The sequence below is a fragment of the Thunnus albacares genome, chromosome 10 (assembly GCF_914725855.1).
Source record: "Thunnus albacares chromosome 10, fThuAlb1.1, whole genome shotgun sequence".
Classification (NCBI taxonomy): domain Eukaryota; kingdom Metazoa; phylum Chordata; class Actinopteri; order Scombriformes; family Scombridae; genus Thunnus; species Thunnus albacares.
In genome coordinates this window covers 1,664,551-1,679,465 of record NC_058115.1, presented here as the reverse complement: position 1 = coordinate 1,679,465, position 14,915 = coordinate 1,664,551, and the positions used below count along the sequence as shown (strand labels likewise).

The 14,915-nt window shown below is 38.3% G+C and overlaps 1 long non-coding RNA gene across 1 annotated transcript; it reads left to right on the top strand.

The window, feature by feature from the left end:
• The first annotated feature begins 2,800 nt into the window (after nucleotides 1-2,800).
• On the top strand, nucleotides 2,801-5,206 carry LOC122990761. The gene is made up of 3 exons (XR_006405472.1): nucleotides 2,801-3,329; nucleotides 4,098-4,403; nucleotides 4,565-5,206. It is a non-coding gene; the product is annotated as an uncharacterized LOC122990761 (long non-coding RNA).
• The last annotated feature ends 9,709 nt before the right edge of the window (nucleotides 5,207-14,915 follow it).

The following is a 14,915-nucleotide window of genomic DNA, read 5'->3' as shown; positions in this document are numbered from 1 at the left end:
TGTGATTCAATATATTTTATTGCGCTGGTTAAAATTGGGATCTGTAGAGCGCACTGATAACCAAATGGCTACTGCGCATGTCACGTAATTGCAACAGCCCTTGTTCGATTCCAGCCAGGGACCTTTGTTGTATGTCATATCCATCTCTCTCTCTCCCCTTGTTTCCTGTCTGCCACTTCACTGCCCGCTATCCATTAAAGGCAAAAATGCCACAAAAAAATCTTTAAAAAAAAAAAAAGTAAATTGGATGTGTGTGTGTGTGTAAGCTGTAAGCTGTTTCTGTCACTGTGAAGGCTTAGAAAATGGTTAAAGGTTTGGCCAAAGTATTGGCATAATAAAAACAGAATCACTAGCATCTATTTGTGGACAAATGGACAAAACATTCCAGATGTACAGGATGAGTTCTGTATGTTCATAACTGAGCCAAAATGTGTCTGGATTTGGACATGTTGACATTAGTTATATAACTGCAGCTGTAACATACAGTGAACAAAACTCACCTGGTGCAGGCTATGTTTCAGTGAAAGTAGCTGGAGTGCTGGATGTGGTGGTGCTGGATGTTGCTTGACCTGCAGCTGTATTCAAACATACAATATATCCATACTGTTTCACCACTGCACTAAGTCCTTTGTGTCATTCTACTGCACATTGATGATATGATGAACACAAATTTTCTTACTTTTTGTGTTAAGTTTAGTTGGATGAGGAGTAGTTTTTGGATGAGGAAATGACAAAAAAAAAAAAAAAAAAAATTGTTAGCCAGTTTAATTGAAAGTTGTTAGCCAGACGTTGGACTGTAGCATCTGGATAATACTTTATTTACTCAAGCCCTCTTATTCAGTGGAAATTATCACAGGTCCCAATTTTTCATGTTTTTATGCATGTTTTGCTGTTATTGCACTGGTGATTTATTAGACCACTATTTACTTATTTATTTTTACTTCTTCTGCCAGACCATGTTTCATTTAATTATTTTTGACAGTTAAGAGCCATGCTTGCTTAGATAACGTAACATGCATGAGGGCCAATTTGTTCTGGTCTTATATAGGATAGTAACATGACAGGAGGGCTCAATGACTAATTGTGTGCTGTGACTTTGATTACTAATTACATCATTAACAGTTCATTCAAAAGCTGTGGCAATGGAAAGTTCAAGCCGGTGAATTTCACTGGCCATATGATTTCACCTGGCAAGTTTGCTCAGCTGTGCCTTTTACGTTGTGTCAAACTGTGGCGCTAATGTTATTGCTAGCTCAAGCAGGTTAAGTAAGTACCTTTATTTATATAGCAGCTTTCAAGAGCAGACACGTCTCAAAGTGCTTCACAGAGGAGATAAAGCAAAAACAGCCATACTGACATAAAACACAATAAAAGTGAAGTGAAGAGCTTTCAGCAGCAGCAGCAGCAGGTTCAGTCAGTGCATATCAAAATACTGTCAAAACTTATGTTTAATGCAACGTAGAACACAACTACAGACCATTGTCACATTGTTCAGCCCTAAGTGACAGTAACATTAGTAAAGCTCTTAAGATATTGACAGTGCCTAATTTTAAGTAGTATTGTAGTTTGTGGTAGGACAGGCTTGTTCATCCATCAGCTTGTTAATTTAAATTCAGATGGTTTGATGTACTCCCTGACATCAGTGCAATGTTAAAGGGCATGTATGATGAAATGATTGACAGCCAACTTTCTTGAAAAGAGCTGTGGTAGGACTCTAAAAATACAACATCCTAAATTTTGCCAGTTTTATGGGCTGATGAGCACAGAAGGATGAATACCTATCAACTATAATGTTTGCTTTATTTTGTAGGGCCAAAACACATCATCACAATGCTTTCAACAAAGACGTCATCCTTCTTCTGAGGCCATCAAGCAGTCTCATCAAGCATCACACAAAGCGACAGTTACATGAACAAGGAAATATATTGAATTGATTTGAATTCCAGAAATCCTGGTACCAGAGGACCGTCACTGAACAAATCAGGGATGCCTTTGGAGAAAAACTCTCTGCTGATGTGAGGTACGCACTTTTATTTTATTATATCAAGTATAAAAGTATAAAAGAAACGGATATAATGATTCTACTCAAAAGAAAATTTCAAAGGATATCTCTTGTCATTTCCAGAGGTGAAAGTTGCATGAAATTAGATTATGTATACAACATACCTAACGTAAACTACTGAGCAGTTATTCATACTAGTACATCTGATTATGCTCCTCTGTATTTATATTTTCTGACTGCTGGTTTTCTGCTGTGTCCATCCTCAAAGAGGAAATAGAAAACAGACTGTCAATACATTATTTTCAATGTATATTGTGCATTTATGTTATATCACATTTGAATTGACCTGCTGAACATAGTAATAATAATAACCCATAATCAGTGCATAAACATACATGAATGAATATTAAATGCTGTCAGTTACTTCTGACCTTTCATTTCAGCTTTATAGCTATGAACATTTTGAAGAACTATGTAATTTTTTACTCATATAGACTAGTGCAGTTGGGATGCCATTTTAATGCTAAATCTAAGCACAGGAATTGACTAAATTGGCAGCTGCTTAATTGGACTAACTGAGACCTAAAACTAGGAGGGAAAAATGGTACTCTATGAGAGATGTCACTTTTAAAGCATGGGCAGCAAAAGTTATTCTTAGAAATATAATCATAAATCTTGGTGTTTCCAGGTACTGTTCAATTTACAGTTGAAATTTAGTTTATCTGAAAATGTTTTTTTTAAGTCTGTCCAAGGATATTACAGGCTATAGCAGTGAGGGCATATGTGAGGAAAATACTGGTTCAGCAAGGCAGCTGCACTCCTCATCTCTAACACGAGACAGACACTCATATGCATCTTCAGACAGTTTCACCAGTCCAACCACTGCCTCCCTACCAAACTGTACTTCTCCAGCTCAACCCTTTGCCTCATCACTTGAGTGTGGAGCTTTATTCACTCAAACTTCTGCCTTGACCTACCAAAGCAGTATCTCCCCCAACCACAGCAGCACTTCGGCAAGCAGTTCTTCTAGTCAGCTGCCAGTATGCTCGCTGGAAAGCTGCCCTTGCACCAGTCAGCCGTCTACCTCATCATTTGGCAGAAGAACTTCAGTTGATCCAACTCTGGTCCTGACCTGCCATTATTGCTCAAGCTCACCCTACCAGGGCAGCACTCCAGCAAGTCATTATTCTACGTTATCCTCTACCTCAACACACCATCAGTCAGCAAACTATGATAACTATCAGTCAGTCATGGCTGCACTGTCTGACATGTCCTCTGATGATGAGGAATTGAACCAGGTTATACTAGCAAGCCTGCAGAGTGAACGGTTAGTACAAAATGCAAATGTAGTTGGTAGCCGACTGCAAAGATACAATTTTGTTGTGTTATTGCTGATTTTTTTTATTTAGGTTTTACAGTTGGACCCTTTCTCATTTTGATTGGTTGACTGGTGTGTATCAAATGTAATGAAGGGGCACCATACCTGCTCACATATTTATATGCATATATAATATATATATTGGCCCTTGACAGTACTCGTATGTATATAATACATATAAAGTTAAGGGATAGTGCTGGAAATTTTCAATATTTTCATTATTGTCAACAAATGTTATGCAGAGCCAAACAGACAATTAAATAATTTCTACTTATTGTACAAGTATTGTACCTGTATCCAAAGCCTGTTACATCTTATTCTCCTGTGCTATATTACAAACACTTCAGTAAGCCACACCACTGCACTGAGTGACATATTCCTTCATCCCTGGAGAGAGCAATTACTTTGGTTTAGAAACACCTCCAAAGACTAATAACAGCAATAAGATTGTTACTCTCAGGAGAGAGGTTACTTGAATGGCAGATGCTGCTGAGCATGCTTTGGAACACAGTTTACAGAACTTTGCTAACTTTTTGTGCTACATATCACAACCTTGTCTTTGACTTTGTACTATACTAAATACTTACTAATATATTTTGTACTGAAATTCAAAATTGTCAATTGTCAATTGTCATTGGGTCATAAACAACACATACATTATGCAAGACTTAAAACTAGTGTGTGTACTCTAACTTATATTTATCTTGTTTGTCTCAGAAGGACCACAGGATGTTTGGTGCCAGTGAGAGATATTTTGCGAGATCTTGCAACAAAAATGAACCATCAGAAGAAATGCAAGTTTAACATTAACCAATCCACAGTCATGGATGGAGCCATCAGAGGATTTAAATGAAGTAAATAGGTTCAATGTCACACTATTTGTCAGGTTTTCTGATGATATGGGAGTACCTGAAGAGGCTGTGGACCATGAGGAGAATTTCTAAGACTTCTAACAGAAGCTTTTTCCCAATATCCAATGTTTGAGAGAATAAGGCAAAATTAACTTGGCACTTGACAGCGCTGGTATATGTTGATTGCATCTCATATCATTAATGCGCTGAACTCCAGATAATCATTTATTACATTTATATCACTATATTTTATATGATGGCACAGGCATTTGTCAAGTCTTTGTACATGTGCACTGTCAAATATATAATCATTTCATTTTCTCCAACCATGAGAGAGGACAGGTATTTCATTGCAGGCAGGGCCATTGCAGTAAGCCTTGTACACAACGGCCCTCCCGCAGGCTTTCTGTCCCTAACTCCAACCCCAACAAGATCTGCTAGCAACAACAAAGCCACTTGAGGAGTATCTGGCCAATGCTGGCTGCCTGAGGCTCCTGTGGAGGTTGGAAGACAAGAATCTGCTTGTAGATGACATCCTGGTGTTCCAAGTGATGCAAGTAGTCCTTTTGAGAGATACATTTGTATCCTGTTTTTTGCATCTCCGATAAAAAAAACTGAAACCCATGAAGACTGCCTTGTGTTCAGGGTTTTCTGTGGGCCATTTTTGTTGAAGTGTTTAGTGTGCTATACCATGCCTACTCTCCACATGAATTGGCAAAGTGTGCTTGGGTGTGACTCTTGGCAGGTTACTTTGTACCCTGAAAAATATGAATTTGACATACTTGCTTCACTGTTGTAACTAACCTGCAGTACAATACATGTGCATATTTTAATAGGGTTTAAATTCCTATATTTTTTATCATTATAATTTTTCTTTGATCTGCTACATGCAAATTGATATTGAATGATATCAAGGGCGAAACCTTTATTCAGACATTAGGTGGGGGGTCAAGTAGGTATGGGGTGGTAGGCTTATCTTGGACTTTCAGCTTACTTAAAAAATAAAAATGTACTGACAGCTCTGATGGAGCTTAGGATTCATCAATACAGTAAGGGGCTGCTTTATTACAAACATTTCCACCGTATAAATCTGGAATCTGTGTGTAACAGCTGACCTGATGTGTAGAACAAAGAACATTAATTACCATCAGATCCTGACCGATTCGGTGTTAATGAAGTTACTGCTGCTGTGCCGATCTCTTTCTGAGATCTGGGATATGAGGACAATTCCTCATATGGAAGTGGAGGAGGTCATTTTTAGCTAATACCTGTGCAGAAACAAAGGCAAGTTCAGTTGTTAAATATTGTATATTTGTAGTACTTAGTGAGTGATTTGTAATGATTGTCCTCTAGCGCCACAAGCAGGCCCTGATTTACACATGTAAGCAAGATATATAAAAATCCAATTTGCCATGAAATTTCCTACATAATTTTATTTCCCTCTTGAGGACACACCTTTTATTTTGGAGCATCCATACACTTTGAGCTTATGTCAGGCCAAAATGTCAATGTTGCATAACCTTACTGCCATTGAGCTGATTACCATTGAATCTGCTGAGCATAGTGATGCACTACACTTTTATAGTCTAAGTATTGGAAAGGTTCTCAGACTAATAAAATGTGTGGGTGGTTTAGACTCTTCTGAATTGTCAGATATACAGTAGAAAATTAATTATTTAAGTCTCAAGTTTTTTTTTTTTGTTTGTTTTTTTTAATCAAGATGTAAAATTGTTACTGTTTTAACATTTACTTCCTAAAAAGTAGTGTGTTTTTGGGTGGGTCAATGTATGTGCAATGTGAAAGTACTTTTTCCTGCTTTCATCCTCTTCTGTCTCCTCTGCTCCCTGGTGTGCTGCTTTTGTGTTGCTTCTTATGCTCCTCCTGACTACTGTTCTCACAGATTCCACTGATGCTGTATTCATGATGATGTTAGCTTTAGTCATCCTATGCAACAAAGGACATCATATGTTAAAATAAGTAATAGTTCAGTCTTTTTATTGAGTTCTCCAGACCCAAAAGCTTTAATAAAATGTGGTTTCACATGTGTTTCACTATTTTTGGTAACAATTTCTTTGAACATTTAAAGTAAGAAATATGGCTGTAAAATGTAAACGTGGAGGTTTGAACTCAAAGAAACACATTGATTAACATCCCATACACAGCAAAGATCCATGAAATAGAAGAAAACTGCAACCATGAACTTAAAATTATGACAATATGTTTAAGTGTAACGCTGTACTATCACAAAGATTGACAATGTTCTCTACATTTTGCTTTGCATTACACAACTACAGTAGATAAATATCCTGTGTTTTTCTATTTACGCAAATGTGCTCTTAGTCTCTTTGTCAAATCATAAATATCTGTTAAGAGGGGTTTTGTTTCTTTTTTTGTACTTAATATGGCTATGCCTGTCTTAACGGAAATGTACACGGTTACAAAACAAATCTATACCATGATTTCCATAATCTTCAGATGGATCAAAACACTGCTGAAGTGTATCCATTGTTGTGTCACTAATGGTAATTTTAGTTGATGGAATAATAACAACATTGTTGTGGTCTGTTGCCATCAATACCAAAGCCACTGTCTATGTCACAAATACCATCCATACTTGGGTTATGCATTCCTGCATTATTGACTATGCCCCTTTGCCAAAGCTGAAGAGGAATTTGCCCCCCTTGTGTTGAAAGACCATGGTTCTTTGAATTTGTGGCAAATAAATAGAATAAGGACAAAATAAATGGAGCTCATAATATCTCAATTGTTTGATTATTCACTGACCTGCCAGTAATAACACCATGTCTGTTTAATCCTCTCCTGTAAAGCATGAAATGGGCAACACCAGTGTTTTCCAGTCCATAATCGCATCTCACCCATGTCAATGAATAGTGACAAAACACCAGAGGCTCTGTTGTTGTCTAAACAAGCAAAGTAGATGATGGTTCGACTGAAACCATCAACACAGCCGTGGAACACCATCCTGCATATCACGAGTTTGCGGTTTCCATTAATGTGCCTAAGAGAAATTGGAGTAAATCAGAGAAATCAGAGTTAATTATGGTGGGAAAAGTATAACAAGGCCAAGGTTATGCATCAATGATTTAACACTAAAAGAAACAATTCTTAATAATGAGCTCTTTTGCTTTTGATGCTTAGTCTATTTTGCTATGGACTTAAAATTGTGAATGCAGGACTCATACTTGTAATGAAGTGTTTTTACATTTACTTCCATTCAAATAAAGGATTTAGGGACTTCTTCCACCACATCCAAGTGGATTGTAAGAAACTGACTACTGACTTTGATTTACCCTAAGTTGTTCCATTGTGAATTTACTCCCCATAATTGATTGGGGGTCGGAACACTCTAAACTTGTCGATGTATTGCATGGCGTCTTCTGAAGGACCGTCCAATGGAGTTGATTTCTTGCAGACTCTGTCCAACACGTCATCTTTGAATATGTTACCCGTGTGACCTCAAGCTCCCATGTACATATCGTTCACCTGCATTTGTGGTAGACTGAAGAATTTCACCAACAACTCTGTTCAGGTTTGATAGTGTTGCATGTATCAGTGGCTGAACGCCAACCTGCTGTCTGTGCCTGTATAGAGTCTGACAGCTTATCCCTAAGCATGTTGCAATGCTTTACCAGTTCATTTCAAGGGATACTAAATGAGATTTGCTGTCATGAAAAACTGTATCAAGGTCTGCCTTGATGTCCAGTCAGGACAGGTGGAGGCAACAGGACATAACTGTTCTCAGACCTGGTTCTTTGTCTGGTTTCATAAGCAGTCAGCAAAAAATGAAGACATCCATACAAGGACTCGAATGTATTGACTGCTTCTCTATTTCTTGAATCTTCCACAAATCTTGACATTGAACAATAACCAGATAAGGTTTGAATGTGATCACAGAGTTCTCCATACAGCCGAACCTGCAGTGGCAGAGAAACTCTCGAAAGGCTCCCTAGAGCCATTGTTTGGTTTGTCTGTTTTGGGCTACTGTAGAAACATGGTGGCCTCTGTGGAAGAGGATCTGCTCCCTATGTAGATATAAAGGGCTCATTCTGAGGTAACAAAAACACAACAATTCTTATTTTCAGGTGATTACACACTAATTAAAACATACTTATGAATATTATATTCCATGGCTGCTGTTGTCCAAGTCTGTTGCACGAGATGCCACTAAATCTTACACACTCGCTCTTTAAGTGGGATTTTTCATGCAGGAATTTTACTTGTAATGTATTTTTTACATTCCTGAGGGGCAACAATCTTGTTGGAACCTCCATTCAATCTCCTCCCGCTCTCTGTAATCACATACAATGAAGTCAAATTCATCATATAATTGTTCTCATTTGCATATTTTTTGTTATTTTTGTTAGATGTCAAAAGTAGTGTGAACTTTGATCACAACTCATGAATACTACCTGTTAACCGGCAGTCATTAAGCTGCAGATAAAATCATCACTTTATGATCACTACATTATCTGGCAAAATCAACAAAAATCCAGATTAATGACAGCAGCTGTGCTGTGAGATTGGCTATATTGACATTTAAAATGAGTGATGAAAGACAGTTCAATAGGAGTTGCTAAGTAACTAAATTAGGGCTGAAGCAGGGCTAGCAGCAGGCAGCTGTTTACAGCAAACAACCTCATAAACCCACTGTTCACTACCTGGCAAACACCAAATGGCAGTGTCTCAACTCAACTGCTGAAGGAAATGTAACACCTAACAGCTAGATATTTCTCTCAGGATTTAGTGAAGGCCAGTGACCAGCAGTGTCTGCTAGATGTGTAAGCAGGCAATTATTTGCTAATAAATTAGTTACATCAACTAAGGATTCATATGTTATGACTGTGTAGCAAGCTGTGAACAGAGCACACTTCTCTCAAGGCACAGTTAATACTTCTCTGTTCAGTACTCAGGGATAAAGCTGAAATATGTTCAAGTTAGAGCACCAGAGTATGGATATCTAGCGTTAGCACATCATTGAAAACAACATCACAACACTACAGCCATAAAAAGCACACCATGGTGTCCCAAGAGATTATGGCCTTAAACACTTCTCCAGTAACCCAAGCATTTACCACTTCCAGCAAAGAAAAAATGGAAATGAGCGGAACACCACAGCTTGTATGTAGGATACTGCCATCGGGGAGCGGAGGAGGAGGAGGAAGGGGATGGAGGGAGAGAGAGACAAAATGGGAGAGAAAGAGAGGGAGCAAATAAACAGGAATATATAAAACAGAGAAGCAGAGAAGTCAATTCACAAATTGAGAAACATTAAAATTTTGAGCAAGTTACCACATGAATTATACAGTATATGCCAGTTTAGTATCTCTCTCTGGCACACCTGTATATCAGAGTCAATTTTATAACACTTTTATTTGTGTCTTTATGCTTGCATTTATGTATGAGAAAATCATACTGTTTGGTGGCCATAACATTAGCATGGGAGACCACTGACTGTTTCATTATTGTAATGCTTTGTACACAGAGAGCAGTGGCAGTAGGCAATTACAGGAAGGAAAGAGAGGGAGGGAAGGAGCTTGAAACTTGAAGATGTTCTGTGTTTCAAGGACCCTCCACTGTGTAGCAGTCCTCCCCTACTTCCCTGTTTATGCAGGGTGGAAAGAACAGACCCTGAAACACAGGAGTCCAGGTTAGTGTTTTACTTTGCTTCTATCACTCCTTCCTAGCATTAGATGTATTACATTTCTATGTGAGTGCACATAGTATATTTCTCTTTTAAACATGTATTTAAATACAATGAGTGTAATGCGAAATGAGTGCCATACAATGACTTTACCACTAACGCACATTTTTGTGTATTGTGTAATGTCTTGATAACTTTTTGATTGATTTCCATGACGTGTGCAGATATCAACTTATAGATATCCATGGAGTACAGAGGATGAATCCTAATGATTTTGGTGATCACTGACTTCTGCGCCAGCATGAGGTTCATGTTCTGTGTAGCCACAAATTGATTCTGGATTGGTTCACTTCCGGTGGAAACGTGATCCGACCCTGATCTGACCACCTACAAAGCGGCAAGTTTGAGCTAAATGACTCCTCTAGCCAGGTACACTTTGTTAGCAGGAGAGAGTGAATCAACGGCCAACCTGGACTAACAACATTAGTACATTGCCTTCTTGATTTTGGACAGGACCTTCTTCCTGTGTTTACCCTGTCACTCCCATCCCAGACACATCCGACCAGTCAGTTGAGTAAATGGTCTCATGTAGCTTTTATTGATGCATTTTGGTTCAACTGAATTTTTTTCTGTGTGAAAAGAAACCAAACCTGAGGGAAAATGCGACAAGTGCACCAACTCATCCACTGGTTTGGACCAGAACTGACTGAAGACAGGTTTGTAAACACAAGTACCTCCTGTAGGCTAGAACTTCCACCAGTCCCTGATCACCATGCTGTATACAAGCCCAATTAACTGCACTTGGACAACACGTCCTCCTGTCTGACGCTGCATCAACTCAGCTCTCTAACAACCACCACCAAACATCCGCCAACAATCAGTATAATAATGGACGACGGGATATGTACTCACTGTTTATGGGGCTCATCCATGAACACCCACATTAGAATCTGCATCTGAACCTAATTAACATTGCTTTTTATATGTAAACACAATCCTTTTAAACCAATTACTGTTTATCAAAACAATTGCAAATAACAGGTGAATGGTTTTATTAATTCATGGTATTGACATGATCATTTTTAACAGGCTTTGATGGCTCTCACTCATTTACGTTACAATAATGTAGACTTTATCACCACTATAGCCACTCTGAACTTTGAACCTTCTCTTTTAGCAATAGTGCACATTTTCAAATGGATGACCTGGCCCTGTGTCCTCTCTCAGCACAATCGTCTGCATTTCAATCAGGACTCACTTTGATGATTTTTTTTTTTCTTGATATACTTTTTATTTTTTATCCATTCCGTCTTTGAAATGTGTTTGAAATGAATATCCCTCTTTGTTACTTTGATCTAGTCTCTCTGCAGCACTGGCTATTGTTGCGGAATATTGTGCCATCCATTCACAGCTACACAGTTCTGTGAGTAGCCAAGCCTTGATAAGGGCGAGAGTGATTGCCTAGCAAAACCATACACACACACACACACACACACACACACACACACACACACACACACACACACACACACACACACACACAGACATACCCATTTCCTTTGGTCACATAATCTTTCACATATACACAGACAAAAATACACCTAGGTTAAAACATGCACACATTTCTGTTCCATTACTGTATTTTAAGTGATCCCTTCGGACTGTATAGCAGGAATAATAGTAATGTCAGTCTTGTTGAGTCTATTAAGGCAGTGGTTCCCAACCTGGGAATTGGGACCCCCACAAGGGTTCACTGGGTTATTCAAGGGGGTCACTAGATGATAGGACAAGATAGAATGCAGAAAAAAGAAAACAAAAACAAACAAACAAACAAATATTTTGGACACACAAAATTGTGACTTTTTTCAACCTTTCTTCTAATTTTTGCTTTATTTCCTGTTTTTTTTTTTACCTCATCAACCCTAAGCATAAGTCCTTTAGTAAAAGTACCAATAAAGGAATGTAAAGATACTCCATTACAAGTAACTGTCCTGCATACAAAATCCTACTCAAGCAAAACAAAAGTACATAAGTATTATGAACTTGATGTAGTTAAAGTATTGCAGTAAAAGTAGTGGTTTGGTCCCTCTGACTGATATATTATTATATATGACATCATTAGATTATTAATAGTGAAGCATCAGTGTTAGAGCAGCATGTTACTGTTGTAGCTACTGAAGGTGGAGCTAGTTTACACTACTTTATATACAGTTAATTAGTTTAGTCCAATGGTTCCCAACCTAGGGGTCGGGCCCCTCCAAAAGGTCAGCAGATAAATCTGCGGGGTCGTGAGATGATTGATGGGAGAGAAAAGAAGAAAAAGTTCTGATACACAAATCTGTTTTCAGTTTTTTCTCTAATCTTTGATTTTTGCTGAAATATTGGATCATTTGAACATTTATTGAAATGAAAGCATGTGAGAAGTTTAGAGGGAAAAATCACTATTTGGAGGAGCTGTTAACAACTCATAGACATGTGAAATGTGACCCCGACTACACACTGCTTTTTGTGAGACGTTAAAAGCCAAAAAGGTTGGAAACCACTGGTTTCATCTTTAACAATGTGTTTTATTTTAAAAGCTTGTTATATTATCCATTGTGTCAAATCTGCATCTGAAAAGTAACTAAAGCTGTCAAATAAATGTAGTGAAGTAGAAAATCCAATATTTTCGTCTGAAATGTAGCGGAGTGGAAGTATACTTTTGACAGTATACAGTTCTCCTCCCTTTTCATGTTTGTCTTTGGTGGTTCTGTGTCCTTTGGCACTCCAGCTATTAGCCTGCAACTGGTTTCTCTCTGCTCTAAGTGCCACGCTAATGTTAGCTTGTTATGTCATTTTCACCAACTTGTTGGTTTTCTGTAGGTTATGATTTGAAGTTTACCATAACATAATCAACTTTGCAGAGTAGTTCACTGGGTGCATGACATGCTTACTATGCGCTTACCTTCATCATGGAAATGGGACACCATATTGGTTTGACGCAAACAGCACCAATTGGCTGGGCGTCATATCATAGCAACACTGTCTCTCATGACCAATGAGAAGCACATTCTCTGTTCGGGTAGTGGAACATAACATGACAGGCTCAGGGATAACACAGCAGGAGGGTTTCCCTCTATCTCACAGAAATCATTCTGTCTTAATACTGTAGCCTGTAATATTTCTCTCCCACAAACTTCCACTGAATTGATTCTCAAAAATAAGGAACAGGAACAGTTCAATACAGAACACGTCTTTTATTTCCAATTACGGGATGATTCTGTATTTTACAGGACAGGTGGTCAGTAAATACTTCAAACTGTCAGCTGGCTGCTTGTTAAATCACAACGTCTCCTTTTCTCTTCATCAACATGTCAAACACGGAAGATGGAAAATGTGCTGTGGAGACTTTGAAGTAGTTTAAAGGAGCCTTTGACAGAGCTGATGGCTGAATAATAACAGTGAAGTAACAAGTAATGTAACTAATTACTTTTACTGTTAAGTGATTAGTATGTGATGTGTTTTATTACATTTTTTTTATTAATTTGACCAACACTGCCATTTTGTGACATAATGAAACAATCTAAAGCCATGTTTTAATCTCTCTCTCAACCAAAACCATTTCAACAAAGTGCTCGCTTTCTCTCTCTCTCTCTCACACACACACACACACACACACACACACACACACACACACTCTATGAAGCTGTTTTGAGAGTAAACACTCACTATGTAGATACAGTGGTATCAGTCTTAAAATGCAATTAGTGAAACAAAGACATTCTGTTGCTGCTGTATATCAGCTGGTTCATTACGGTCAAGTGACAAAGTGGATGAGACCGCACCATTGTCCCACATGCACTGTGCTTGGCTCCTGCTGGCCTGCCTGCAAGTTGCCACACATATTTTTAAAGGCAGTTTTAATCTGCTTTTCTAGGCTCAAGGAACATTTTACAAATATACAACCTTCATGGTTTAAAAATTCATGATAGAAAGAAAAACTGACCTTAAACAAACAACTGACCTTATTTGCGAAGTCCTGTCATCAGTTTTATATGCGTGTCTTATTATTGCCACTATAATGGAGGTCTATGGGGAAGATGCTTTTTGAGCTGAAGGGCTGAGAGTGACCACTGAGAAAAACTGGCAGCAAGGCTGATTGGCGCCGTATCCAGTTCTCCTAATACATCCACAGGAGTCACACACACACACACACACACACACAAAGAAAAGCTTTAAACTTCAGCCCGATAATAAAACAATTATCAGAATGATCAACCAGCAAGCTGCTGATTAGAAAACTTCTCCTTACAGGATCACAGTACTATACAGCTGCAACCTGCTGCTGGCTTAATTAAATCCTTAAACCTCTGCCCACTGATAACATACACCGAGCAGCAATCACAGCGAAGAAACAGCACAAAAACTGCTGAGTAAATTACACCGGTTGATCTTGATGTAAACAGATGACAAAAAGAACAGATCGACAAACTTCTTCAGTCACTAAGTCCGCAAGCACAAGCAGAGAAAGGAAGCCTCCACTCCCAACAACGGAGCTGATGATTAGGCAGTGCTGGTGTTGTTCTACATTTCACCAGATGAAAATTTTAAAAGTAATTCAAGTTGAGGTGTGAAAGAAGCCAGCAACAATATCGTTAATGTCCTCAATCATAGCAGCTGCTGCTTCATTAGCTTTCTGTGGAACCCCTAGCTGGCAGAAACTGTCACCATTTGATTGATAAAACACAACCCACCCCTCCAGAAAAATGCAATTTGTTTATGGGAATAACACTCTTTGGTTAGTTGTACTAATGCCACTAACCACAGAGCTTCTTGGCATACAGTTTATATGAATACATATAAAATGATAAGGAATACTTATAAGAAAATTAGATTTTCATTTATCTCAGGCCCTGTCTGTAACTTCTAACTTTCCTGTTTGACAGTTAACCTTTTGGCTCACCATTCTCTAGTCACAATACACATATTATATCAAACAGTTTCATAAAACTGAGTATGAAAAGTGCAATTTGTCCAACAAAC